Source organism: Aquarana catesbeiana, linkage group LG04 (genome assembly GCF_042186555.1).
Source record: "Aquarana catesbeiana isolate 2022-GZ linkage group LG04, ASM4218655v1, whole genome shotgun sequence".
Lineage (NCBI taxonomy): Eukaryota > Metazoa > Chordata > Amphibia > Anura > Ranidae > Aquarana > Aquarana catesbeiana.
Window position 1 is genome coordinate 650,408,398 of NC_133327.1, and position 12,463 is coordinate 650,420,860.

The 12,463-nt window shown below is 41.6% G+C and overlaps 1 long non-coding RNA gene across 2 annotated transcripts in view; it reads right to left on the reverse strand.

Moving 5' to 3' along the window:
• Positions 1-733: 733 nt before the first annotated feature.
• The window catches only part of LOC141140913 (uncharacterized), a 179,600-nt gene continuing 167,870 nt past the window's right edge, over positions 734-12,463 (reverse strand). For both annotated transcript variants that reach the window (XR_012244017.1, XR_012244016.1), the window contains one exon: positions 734-995. This is a non-coding gene — a long non-coding RNA (uncharacterized lncRNA). The remainder of the gene's footprint in view (positions 996-12,463) is intronic.

Genomic DNA, 12,463 nt, shown 5'->3' on the forward strand with positions numbered 1-12,463 from the left:
TTGAAAAACAAATGCATTTCTAATCAATGATGGGAGAATCGTGTGAGAAATATAATCGAAAGATAAATGTGCATGAGCAGTGTCCTGGAAAGAAAAGAAAATTCCTGGCCACAAAATTTATTTTCTGTAGCAACATGAGGTGAAAATCAATAGTGGCTCCATTGAATTTCAAAACACATGAAATTTCTGATTTTGGAAAAATAAAATTTGTTTGGAATTCGACCCACGTATGGCCTACATTATGCGGCACTGATTATTACTACTGTAGAAAGATAAGGTTAAATGATATCCCTCACTTACAAAAATGAACCTAAGATGAAAATGTAGAGGTAGCTTCCGAAAAAGGAGATGGGTTGATGGTCCCTCTTTATTAACTCCCGATGGATAGGATACTCAGTGGAAAGAATCTGTGGGAATTTTTTTCTTGATGACAAATAAGATAACAAAATAACAAGAATAAAAAGAATAACCAAGCTAACAAATTTTTAGAAAATTAATATTAAGACGCTAATTTTTTTTGCTAATCACATTATCTTCCTCTTAACAATGAAGAAAACTTTAAAAGTATTACCTAAGTATCTACATTTATATGTGTTGAAAAAAATCTGTGTATGTGGCAAATGACCATGACCACTGTTAATAATCTGTGGAAATTGTGTTCTAAAAGACAAATCAAATAACAAAATCAATACAATTTATATTAAGAAGTAATTATTTTATTTTATCAAATCACAATACCTTCCACTTAACAATAAAGATACCTTTACAAGTTCTAGCTAACTATATGCATACATTTATCTATGGTAAAAAAAAAAAAAATAATAATAATAATCTGTGTACAGGACAAATTACCATGACCACTGCTGACTCACATTAGTAAATCAATTTGTTTGTATCAAATGTTCTCTTTTCTGTACTTCAGGTTAAATACGCAGATGGCAATGTCTTATTTTTTCCATTATTTCTTCCCATTGTGTACTTTGTTCTGTTTGTCTCTGTAACAAAGCAACAGAAAAATTACCAACAGTACTAAAAAAAAAGGGCAAAATTGGCTAAAACGGTTGAAATAACAGTTGAAGAAAAGAGACCTAGAAAAAAGTGGGATGTATTTATAAATGCAATTTGTCAAAATAACCAAAAAAGTTCAATAAAAAGTGGTCATATCTACACTATATTACCAAAAGTATTGGGAAACCTGCCTTTACACGCACATAAACTTTAATGGTATCCCAGTCTTAGTCCGCAGGGTTCAATATTGAGTTGGCCCACCCTTTGCAGCTATAACAGCTTCAACTCTTCTGGGAAGGCTGTTCACAAGGTTTAGGAGTGTGTCTATGGGAATGTTTAACAACTTGCTTACTGGGCACTTAAACCCCCCTCCTGCCCAGACCAATTTTGAGCTTTCAGCGCTGTCGCACTTTGAATGACAATTGCGCGGTCATACAACACTGTACCCAAATGAAATTTGTATCATTTTTTTCCCACAAATAGAGCTTTCTTTTGGTGGTATTTAATCACAGCTGGGGTTTTTATTTTTTGCTAAACAAACAAAAAAAGATGGAAATTTTTGAAAAAAAAAAAAATCATGTTTAATAGTTTGTTATAAAATTTTGCAAACAGGTAATTTTTCTCCTTCATTGATATGCACTGATGAGGCGGCACTGGTGGGCACTGATAGGCTGCACTGATGGGCACGGATAGGCACAGATAAGGCGGCACTGATAGGCACAGTTAAGGCGGCACTGATAGGCACAGTTAAGGCGGCACTGATGGGGACAGATAAGGCGGTACTGATGGGCACAGATAAGGCGGCACTGATGGCCATGGATGGGCGGCACGGATGGGCGGCACGGATGGGCGGCACGGATGGGCGGCACGGATGGGTGGCACGGATGGGTGGCACGGATAGGTGGCACGGATAGGTGGCACGGATGGGGGGCACTGATGGGGGGCACTGATGGGTGGCACTGATGGGCAGTGATGGGCGGCACTGATGGGCACTTATGGGCACTGGTAGGTGACACTGATGGGCACTGATAGGTTGCACTGATGTGGGTGCTGATGGGTGGCACTGATGTGGGTGCTGATGGGTGGCACTGATGGGTGGCACTGTGGGCACTGATGGGTAGCACTGTGGGCACTGATGGGTGGCACTGTGGGCACTGATGGGTGGCACTGTGGGCACTGATGGGTGGCGCTGATTGATGGCACTGTGGGCACTGATGGGTGACTCTGGTGGGCACTGGTAGGCAGCACTGCTGCCTATTGCTTTGAGTTATAAGATCGCCGTGATCGGGACTGATGTCCCGATCACGGCCGCCGGTGATCGGGTTTTTTTTTTCCTCCTCACGCTGTCAGCGCGAGGAGGAAAAATAGCCGATTACCGGCTCTGTTTACATCACATGATCAGCTGTCATTGGCTGACAGCTGATCATGTGGTAAGGGGTCGGGACCAACCCCTTACTCTGATCTGTGATCAGGCGAGTCTCATAGACTCGCTGATCACCGAGCGCGCCGCGCGCGCCCTGCAGGAGGCGCGCAGGCCGCTCGTGCACGGGACGACGTCAATAGACGTCGTCCCGGCAATTTAGATCCGCGCTGTTGCCGTCATTTGGCAATGGCCCGGATATGAAGCGGTTAAAGCGGGGGTCCACCTATCTATAATTTTTTTTTTTTTTAGTTCATTCACAAACTTTTCTTCTCAGCATTACATACTCACATATTGTGTGTAATATGTCCGCCTGTGTCAGATTTCGTCGGAAAGAATAACTTATATTATTCACTGCAGGCAGTTTCCATCTTCATTGTGGGCATTTGAAGCCCACAAGCATTTATTTCCTGGATGTGGTGAATGCTGTGCTCCCAGCATTCACTGCTCGTTCCCGCACATGCTCAGTGGCATCCTGGGAAGCCTGAGACTAGCTCCCAGGAGTCTGGGAGAGGCTAGAAACACGCCTACTCCCACGGGAGGAGAACCAGGAAGTGCAAAGAAGAATAGAAAAATAAAAGGTAATTACGGCGATTTAAATTTTTTTAAACGGCATGTCAGCATCTAGGCAAGGAAGAGAATACATACAGATATTGTTCAAAATTTGAGTGGAACCCCGCTTTAACCCTTCTTCCAGAAGCACATTTGTGAGGTCAGGCACTGATGTTGAACGAGAATGCCTGGCTCGCAGTCTCCACTCTATTTCATCAAAATGGTGTTCTATCAGGTTGAAGTCAGGACTCTGTGTAGGACAGTCAAGTTACTCTACCCCAAACTTGCTCATCCATGTCTTTATGGACCTTGCTTTGTGCACTGCCACGCAGTCATGTTGGAACAGGAAGGGGCCAACCCCAAACTGTTCCCACAAAGTAGGAAGCATGAAATTGTCCAAAAATGTCTTGGTATGCTGATGCCTTAAGAGTTCCCTTCACTGGAACTAAGGGGCCAGAAAAACAACCCCACACTAAGGGGCCAGAAAAACAACCCCGCACCATTATCCCCCGTCCACCAAATGAGTTGGACCAGTTCACAAAGCAAGGTCCATAAAGACGAATTTGGGGTGGAGGAACCTGACTGGCTGATAAAACACTTTTGGGATGAATTAGAGCGGAGACTATGAACCAGGTCTTCGAGTCTAACATCAGTGCCTGATCTCACAAATGCTCTTCTGAAAGAATGGTCAAACATTCCCATAGATACACTCCTAAACCTTGTGGACAGCCTTCCCAGAAGAGTTGAAGCTGTTATAGCTGCAAAGGGTGGGCCAACTCAATATTGAATCCTACGGACTAAGACTGGGATGCCATTAAAGTTTATGTGCGTGTAAAGGCAGGTGTCCCAATACTTTTGGTAATATAGTGTATATGAGCCTTTAGTAAGTCCAAAGTTGATAGCTGCTCTTTGGAGAAGCCAAAGTTCTTTCATGCTTTAATAAAGAGCAAGGGTCTCCAAACCTTCAAAACAAAGGCACAGTTTACTTTCATTCAGACATTAGGGGGGCTGGACTGTGGCCATTGGGAGTAGAAAATGCTCCAGAGTCAATGCAAATAATATCTCAGGCTTGGTGGTTAGTAGGAGTAACAAAATATTTGATCGATCAATTATCTACTTGTTGTGCCACATCCTAAATTCGAGTTTAGAGCAAAAGAAGTTCCCCTGCTGCAGACAGGACGCTCTTGGTGCGAGGTGCTGTGACACTTGCTTTCTGAACCACATCTGATCCATATTTACCACCAGTTACTGCCCCCCATTATTGTAGGCGAACCAGGATACACATTTGGCCCCAGTGTGACCTCAGATCTAAACTGTCATATGCCCGCTAACCTTGGGCCTTTCTTCCTACTGGAAGGAAGAATAAAACCACCCTATATATTTATACGTCTCTACTTCCACCTTGACAGTGGCTATGTGAATACTCCTGCTATACTTCACTAAAGTTCTACACACCACGACCAGGGAGCGTGTCCGATAGGCAGTACGTCAACATATCTATGTTTCTTTTAATTCGTCCTGGAATGCACAACCTATATCCGTAGATACCAATAAAATTCTTGTTGCAAACCCTACAATCACCCCTGAAGAAGGAGGCATAAGTAACTCCGAAACGCGTCGGGTGCACATGTACTGGTATCAACTTCTATATTTATGGAAATGCATTCCTTGTTTTTAACTTTATAACTATGTGATTCACTTGATTATTTTTTGTAACTAATAAACTGTTATCTACTTTACATACCTTTTTTAAAATATTTTCTTAAAAAAATGTGCCTTTAAAGTCCGCTAGGGGAACTTCTTTTGCTCTAAGTTAGTAGGAGTAAAAACAATTACATAATGGCCGTGGCCAGTAGGAGGAGAAATAGCGTCCCATAATTGGTACTGGTGGGAGGAATGGTGCCCCATCGTTGGTGTCAGTGGGAGGGATAGTACCCCATCACTGGTATCAGTGTGAGGAATTAAACCCTATCATTGAAGTTAGTAGGAGGAATCGTGCCCCATTCTTAACATGAGTGGGAGGAATTATGCCCCACTGTTGGTGACAATGGACGGAATGGTGCCTCATTGTTGGCGTCAGTGAGATGAGTAGTGCCTCATATCCGTGAAAGGAATAGTGCCACAAGGGCCGGATAATGGTAAGCAAAGGGCCACATCTGGCTCTTGGGCCGCAGTTTGGAGATCACTACTATAGAGTATGCCATACATTCTCAACCAGGGTTCCGTGAAACTCTAAGGTTCCTCCAGAGGTTGTTGGGGCTTCCGTGCATTGCGGCTGCTTGGCCTTTTGTCTGATGTTGCCTGTTGCCTGTTCTGAATCTAACGCCATTTGGCAGAGCCAGCAGCATGACGCCAATTAACTTTTTAGCTGTCTGGATCTGACAGTAAGGGAGGCACAATCTTCCACTGACCACCAATGTAAAGGGCATTTTTCTCGCTGATCAACAATGAATTGGTTTTAGCAGGAGTTCACCGAAACTTGAAAATTATTTCAAGGGTTCCTTTGGGGTAAAACAGGTTGAGAAAGGCTAGAGTATACTTTAGTAGAGATTAAAACATTGGGCAGTTACAATAATTACACTGGGTACCAATGTCAAAAGCCTCACCAAAAATACCAGCATAGGGCCACCTGTACAAAAAGCTAAGGTTTTAGGCTTACATATATATACATACACAAAACTGTTATACTGTATAGGCAAAATTGTTCTTTAAAATCTATTCTACAATCATAGGTTTATTTAAAAGAGAAGTGATTTGTTAAGATTCTGTGATGGTATTAGGGCAACCCTAGAACAATTCCATGCCACATTGCTGCACAGGATACATCAAGCACGTAGATCATATGGCATATGTTCATTGCCAATAATAAAAACAAACAAACATTGTTTTACATTGTTGCTGGCCCTCAACCCCACTCACAGTTGTCCCAGTTCCACTAATTCCTTTACAAAGATGCTTACACCTTTGAATACTCTTGATAATACTGGAAAGCACAGATTGCATAGAAACAGGATATCCCTGCGAAAAAAATGCTAAATTCAAAACTGTGTTAGAAAGTTAATCACGCCTTGGAGGATAAGTAAAGACTTTACAGCTATGAAAGGATGTTGCATTCCACCCCTCCTTGGCAGCACAGCTGTGTGCTATTGAGTGATGTCTGTCTGTCTACAATACTTTGACTCACAAACACAGTCATCAGTAGCAACAAGACCAAAGTAACAATTAGAAGTTACAGGGAACATTACAGGGCACATTAGCCAAAAACTGTGACCATTAGTTAATAGTCTTGGTTCTTACCCAGCATTCCAAGTTTCCTCCAGCAATCTCTCCTATATTAGGATGTGATCATGCAAGCTACTTGACAATTCCATTGAGGAACTGGAACGGAAATGTGAGCTAGTCAACTGTGCTCAAGATTTCAAAGGAAAACCCAATTTTCTTTGGACAAAACAGATTTTCTATGCAAAAAATGTAGAATAATTAAAGCCCAACTCTAGGTTATCAGCAAACCTCTTCCGAACCTTCCTTTCCACCCTCAACAAACTAACTGATGGTGAAAATATTAAAAAAAAACCTATCCAGATGCCCATTTCACTTTTATGCATTATTTTGGTTCAATGATTTTATGTTTTCTCATGATTTTAGCCCTAATGAAGGGTACAGTGTGTGTTCCCCGAGACATATTGGCGGTGGCACCTAATGAATGTTTGAAATAAAAAAAATTTGAGTCTGAAAATTAAAGCACTGCACCAAAGTGTTTGGACTCTAACACTTTGGTGCAGTGCTTCAATTTTCAGACTTAAAAATTGCGTCTATAGTCTGAGGTCATTGGTCCAGTTTCTCTGGAGAGCAGAGCAGCCATCTAATCATATAGAATGCCTCAATGGGGTATTGCCAGTATGTTTTTGTCAACTATATTAATTATTATTATACAGAATTTATATATTGCCAACAATTTGCGCAGCGCTTTACAATGTAAGGGCAAACAGGACAGTTACAATACAGTTCAATACAGGAGGAACCAAAGAGCCCTGCTAGTTAGAGCTTACAATCTAGAAGGGAGGGTCGAGTGAAACAAAAGGTAATAACTGTGGGGGATGAGCTGATGAAGAAAATGAAGCACAGTTGTTATGTCGAGGCAGGATAGACTTCTCTGAAGAGAAAAGTTTTCAGGGATTGCCTAAAAGTGGATAGAGTTGGAGATAGTAGGACAGATTGGGATAGGGAATTCCAAAGGATGTGAAAGACTCGGGAGAAATCCTGGAGGTGAGCATGGGAGGAAGTGACGAGGGAGCTAGAAAGCCAGAGGTCCTGGGAGGAACAAAGAAAATGTTTTGGTTGTAATTTCAGACTAGGTTAGTGATGTAGCTGGGGGCAGAGTTGTGGACGGCTTTGTAAGGTATTGTTAGTATTTTGAATTTATTTGTTGGGTGAGTGGCAGCCAATGGAGGAATTGGCAGAGAGAGGTAGCAAACGCTGAGCGGTTTGTAAGGTGGATGAGCCTGGCAGCAGCATTTATGATGGACTGAATAGGAGACAGACTATTTAAAGGTAAGCCAATGAGAAGGGAGTTGCAGTAATCGAGGCAAGAGATAACCAGGGAGTGAATTAGGAGCTTTGTTGTGCCATTGGTTAGGAAGGGGTGACTTTTGGCAATGTTGCGGAGGTTGAGTCGGCAAGCTTTGGAAAGTGATTGGATGTGGGGCCAAAAGGAGAGTTCAGAGTCCAGGATAACACCTAGCACCCTGGCATGAGGGGATGGGTTGATGGTTGTGCCATTGCTAATGACAGAGATGTCAGGGGAAGAGGCATGTGGGGGAGGAAATATTATAAGCTCGGTTTTGGACAAGTTGAGTTTGAGGAAGTGGTGTGACATCTAGACAGCTTTGTCTGTTAATAAATTAGTGATGCGTGATTAGACTGAAGGAGTGAGCTGAAGGGTGGAGAGATAGATGTGGGTGTTGTCAGCGTAGAAATTATATTGAAAGCCATGGGAGGCTATCAGCTGACCCAGGGAGGATGTGCAGATTGAAAATAGGAGAGGTCCAAGAATAGAACCTTGGGGGACCCCGACAGAGAAGGGAAGAGGAGAGAAGGAAGTAGAACTGTAAGTGACACTGATGGTGAAGTGGGACAGGTAGCCAGCGAAGAGCACAGTCATGGAGACCAAAGAAGTAAAGTTTTTTGAGGAGGAGGGGGTGGTCAATCATATCACGGGCAGCCGAAAGATCCAGAAGTAGGAGTACAGAGAAGGGTCCATTGGTTTTTGCTGTTAGTAAGTCATTTGTGAGTTTTAAAAGAGCATTAATATAATATTAACAGCACTTAAACACATCTACCCAAGGCTCCAGTGTCAGTCTATCAATTTAAACAGATTTAGTGTCTGGCAGGGGTACATAGACCACAAAGAATTACAAATCAAATTCTACCCCCAGCAAAACATTTTAACTGGTATTTCGCTGTTCGTCAGGAGTTCAGCACAAGCCAAGTACCAAGCTTGGACGCCCCCAAGTATCAGGGTTTTATGGTTACTGCCCAGAATACATAGTTAGTTAGGCTGAAATAAAACACATGTTGATTGAGTTCAACCAAACGCATCCTCATTACAATCTACCACTGGACTTTCGCACAATGAGGGTTTTTTCCATTTTTTCTTCTGCTCTACAAGTTGTAGAAAATTACAGTCACAGAAGTTTTGCCTTATTGTTGGGCAGGATTTTTTCTTGCACATTGTTACATAGGCTCTTGATTAATGATTGCTACGTGAATTAAAAGAATATTTTCAATAACAATGGACTAAAACTTATTCCCTGCAGATCTGGACAAATGAGCTCATTTCCAAGTGAGATTGAGTCTTTTCCTTTGAATGGGATGATAAAAGATGGAGAGCAACCTCTGGGGAGAAGATATAAACCATGCTCAGAACGTGTTGTTAACAGTCCACATAGAGACTGAGAGCAAAGTGCAATTCTCACGCTCCCAAAGTAGGCATCAAATAATACTTTTCCTTTACTCAGTGATGAACTGTCAGTAGGAAAAATTATTTTTACTGATAACAACAAAAGTCTTTTACTTATGGGCAAATCAAAATGTAAGAGAGCTAGAACTCTTGTACACAGGCTCGCTGAGTCGGCTCAGTGTAACTGCCGATGTATTTTCTCTGCTTTAAGCAGGCCAAGTACAACATACGGCCTGTCATTCACATAAATACACCAATGTACTTGTGTATATGATGGTGCTGTGGTAAACATAAGTACAAGTGTATGCAAAAAAAAAAGAAAAAAAAGTTTCTATTTTTTGCATGTAAGCTGTGCTCATGTTTACGATAATCTCGCCATTCACATGAGTACAGTGGCACACAACCATTCATGTCAGTGACAGGCTATATGCTGTACCTGGCCTGCTTGAGCAGAGAAATACACTGGCAATTACCCTGAACGGGCTCAGGTGGCCCGTGTGCAAGAGTCCACATAAAAATCTATGTCCTTGTGAAACTTTCCCAAGAATATCTAGACTAGTTATGTCAAACTGGTGTGGGCCTCTTGCTCCTTCTTTGCTGCCCCAATGAGTTAAAATGAATGGAGCTCCAGCTGTTCTCCACTCTCCAGTTGCTGCAGATTGCAGTTTCCTAAATCATTTTGTTGCTGAATGCCCTCAGATGTATTTGATGGTTCCTTTCCCTGAGTAATATGCTGTGAGTTGCAGTTATTATTGTAATGCTAATAACCCAAAGTGCTATCGTCTATTTCTGGAATAAAGCAGTTTTGCCTTTCAGTAGATCTAAGGTGGCCCATTGAAGATTCAGTTTAGTTTGTCCCACTGTGTTATATGAGTTTGGCATGCCAAATCTAAAATATAATTTTTTTTTAAGATGAGCCCCCCTTAACACAGGAATAATATAAGGAGGCCTCAAAGTGAATAAAGGATGGAAAACTGGGCCTCATCTGGTTTTATGGGTTTCGCTTATGGGTGGAACGACACGCAAAAGATCTAGAAACGGGAAAATAAAAGTTACATTGTTGGAAAATCCCTTTAAACTCCAACCAAGCAACTGAATATGCAGTTGAAACAAAAGTAATGCACATATTTCAGTTCTGTTTACAGAAGCAGGGGTCTCCAAATTTTTCAATATGAGGGCCACATTTTATTTTTTACAAATACTTGCGGGCCAAAAAAAAATCAGTTATATAAATTAATGAATGACATTTAACAGAATTAATAAATTCACTTGGAGGTTTTTTTGTAAACAGCATGATATGATTCAGAACAACAGAGAAAGTAGAAAACAAAGACATTCTAATGCCGCGTCACTTTGCCTCTATATCACAGTTATTTTATTTATTACAGGTATTTACATAGCGCCAATAATTTTCACAGCCTTTTACATTCACATAGGTCAAGGAGCTTAAAAATAAAGATCCCCATTTCATATGCAATCACAAACTAGGGCCTATTTGAAAAGGAGCCAATTAGCCTACCAACATATCTTTGGAGTGTGGAAAACAACCTATGCAAGCACAGGGAAAAAAATGCAAATTCCATGCAGACTGTGATTCAGACTGGGAACCCCTGTGCTACACAGCAAAAATGCTAACCACTAAACCCATGCCTTGATCAAAATACTCCTGTCAGTGCCACTACAGGTGGAAGAACCCTCAATGCTATAAGTCCAAATAGTGGCCCAGAAGCATCTCCTTTTCTGTCTTGTGGAGCCAGGTAAATGACAGTCACCACAAGGAGCCTAGGCACCACTTGGCCTTGCTGCCCACTTCCGATCAGGTAAAACCAAACGAAAACAAGAGTAAAAAGAAGGCACACTGGCCTAGTGCATTGCCATAAGACCTTTTATTAATAAAATAAATTCCAATGTACTCACAAAAGTACAGGATACAGTGCATGTAACACAATTGAGTCTAGTCCTAATGGTGTAATCTCGTCCATCCACGGAGGCGTAGCTTACATGTTTCAAGGGCTGTGCCCTCTACATCAGAGCTCTGATGAAGAGGGCACAGCCCTTGAAACATGTAAGCTATGTCTCTTTGGATGGATGCAAATACAGCTTTGGAACTGAACTAGATCGTTTTAATAACCACTTCCTGACCAGAGCACTTTTTACAATTTGGCACTGCGTTGTTTTAACTGGTAATTGCGCGGTCCTGCAATGCTGTATCCAAACGAAATTTGCGTCCTTTTTTTCCCACAAATAGAGCTTTCTTTTGGTGCTATTTGATTACCTCTGGGGTTTTTATTTTTTGCGCTATACACAAAAAAAGAGCGACAATTTTGAAAAAAAAAACAATATTTTTTACTTTTTGCTATAATAAATATCCCCAAAAATTTTTTTAAAAAACAAATTTCTTCATCAGTTTAGGCCAATATATATTCTTCTACATATTTTTGGTAAACAAAAAATCACAATAAGCGTATATTGATTGGTTTGCGCAAAAGTTATAACGTCTACAAGCTATGGGAAAGATTTATGCCATTTTTATTTTTTTTAATTTTTTTTTATTAGTAATGGTGGACTTTGTGACGGACAGATCGGACACTTTTGACAAAGTTTTGGGACCATTGACATTTATACAGCGATCAGTGCTATAAAAATGCACTGAATACTATGTAAATGACACTGCCAGGGAAGGGGTTAACACTAGGGGGGGATCAAGGGGTTAAATGTGTGTTCCCTCAGTGTGTTCTAACTGTATGGGGATAGGGCTGAGTAGGAGAGGAGACATATCTCTGTTCCTACTTAGTAGGAACAAACAACATGTCTCCTCTCCTCTGACAGCACAGGGATATGTGTGTTTACACACACAAATGCCCGTGCTGGCACTCGCTTGTGCACGCGATCGCGACCGCCCGCAATGCGCATCAGGTCCTCCGCAGTGCAGCACGCACGCGCGTGCCCTCTGGCGGCTCTTAAAGGAACCCCATACCCGTACAGGGTTTTCGCGCAGGGGAGCCATTCTGCCCCTGTAAATACGAGTGAGCCGGTCGGGAACCGGTCAATAAAAGGTCTTATGGTAATGAACTAGGCCGGTGTGCTTTCTTCTTTTTGCTGTTATGCCCATGTCTTGTCACACAGGCTTTCCTTGGACTATGAGTGGCCAATTTCCTTGGACTATAAATTCAATACACATTATGCAGGCATGGTCCTCCATCAGGAATCCTACCCTGAGAAATGCCCCACAGCCATAACTGGAGTGCATATAGCCAGCCGCAAAGAGGCTGCAGGAGATACAACAAAGGCTGAAAAAAAAAACAATTTATTAAAAAATGGCAGTTGTTTATAATAAACCGTTTTTAGCACATTAAAGCATTCAGTTACGACTTACATCTACTTTAATAATAATAATAATAATAATCAACACTAGACTACAAATGAGGCTATAATAGGGGTGGAGCATTCCCATTTGTCAGCACTGGCTTCCTTTGTCCGGGAATATATGCTTGTTAATGACTGTCACTGTATCATCATGCGGT